General features: G+C 44.7%; 1 protein-coding gene across 1 annotated transcript in view; it reads left to right on the top strand.

The window, feature by feature from the left end:
- The first annotated feature begins 236 nt into the window (after positions 1-236).
- Positions 237-1,558, top strand: part of LOC308088725 (apoptosis-associated speck-like protein containing a CARD) — an 18,614-nt gene continuing 17,292 nt past the window's right edge. The window contains exon 1 of the mRNA XM_080433283.1: positions 237-349. The gene's annotated coding sequence lies outside the window, so the exon portion shown is untranslated. The remainder of the gene's footprint in view (positions 350-1,558) is intronic.

The following is a 1,558-nucleotide window of genomic DNA, read 5'->3' as shown; positions in this document are numbered from 1 at the left end:
TTTCATGACCATCTACCATATGGCCGAGTTTCGTAAAAAGCGACAGCACGGTTCACCCAGAACTGCGAAAAGTGGCAGAAGAAACAGAATACAGGGAATAATAAAACAGGTCCAGAGCTGAGCTCTGGCCCCGTAATAAAATCAAATTGTCAAAAAGGACAACCATTGTCATTTTTGGTACAGTTTGGAACTCACTTGTTCCATCCTCTATGGGTGGAGTTCCAGCTGTAGGAGTATAAAAGCAGTCAGAGTTTCCTGATCATTATCTCTGACTGTATCTGTATTACACTGAAGAGTTTACAGTATACCTTTCCCCTGCATTTTTCTACACATCAATCTGAACTCATTGGTAAGTGTGTGTGTGTGTGTGTGTGTGTGTGTGTGTGTGTGTGTGTGTGTGTGTGTGTGTGTGTGTGCATGTGTGCGTGCGTGCGTGCGTGCGTGCGTGCGTGCGTGCGTGCGCGTGCGTGCGTGCGGAGTGTGCGTGCGTGCGTGCGTGCGTGCGTGTGTGTGTGGTGGGGGTTAAACAGTATTGTAATCCTTTTTATGATCATCACAAGGATAACTTTTGGCTTTTGGCTTCTTACTTTGACTACATCCAGCAAACAAATTAAATGAGGAGCACTTGTTACTTTTGGTTTGATTCATGCACATTATTTTGTTATTGTGTGCTTTAACTTACTGTAGATTATCGAACACAATCTGTAAATCCTGTGTTACTGCTGCTTAATGCATATTCATCTGTAATGGCTGTGAGTCAACATGAACTTGGCAGTGGCACTTTTTCTAGTTTGAGTAAGTTGTAACTTATACTCAAACTAGAAAAAGTGCTCCTCGGAGCACAGGTCCTCCGCCAGGTCAGGTACGTTATTCTAGCCTCCTGGTGGCGCATATAATAGGCCAATGTGAAAAGGGTGCCAACCGTGCCATTTATTCTTGCATTGACACTGCATTCATGATTTGAGGCATTTTGTTCCAAAATGTGTTTTGCTAAATTAGACCTGCTGGTGGCGCTATAACAGGCCAATGTGAGAAGGGTGGCATTTCTTCCTCGGCCTAGTGGGAATGTGCGTGTGAAATTTCACGGAAATCCCAAGCTGTGTGTATACTTTGAGGCTTTTTGTTCAAACGGACCAATCCTTGCAAACTTTGGAAGCCAACCCTAGGCAATGAGGATGGAATATGGGAAATCGGACAGATCCGTGTTGATCACATGACTATAGTGATACTGTGTACCGATTTGCATGACGTTTGGATAAAATTTGTAGGAGTAATATAAAAAAATGGGGTTTGCACAAATCGGCCTCCTGGTGCGCTATAACAGGCCCATGTGAAAGATTTGGGGCAGAGGTTCTGAATTGGCATCCAGGGAGTGTGTGTGCACAGTTTCGGAGCGACCGGGCCAACGGTGCCGGAGATTAGCTTCTCTCTCTCTCTCTCTCTCTCTCTCTCTCTCTCTCTCTCTCTCTCTCTCTCTCTTCTCTCTCTCTCTCTCTCGTCATGTAGATTTTTTCACCTACCAACGTAAAAAGTGGCGTTGTTTTTTCCAGAGATTCCC

The sequence above is a fragment of the Gymnoscopelus braueri genome (genome assembly GCF_963280865.1).
Source record: "Gymnoscopelus braueri genome assembly, chromosome: 7".
NCBI classification, from domain to species: domain Eukaryota; kingdom Metazoa; phylum Chordata; class Actinopteri; order Myctophiformes; family Myctophidae; genus Gymnoscopelus; species Gymnoscopelus braueri.
Note: the sequence above shows the minus strand (reverse complement) of the source record. Positions and strands in the feature narration are given on the sequence as shown.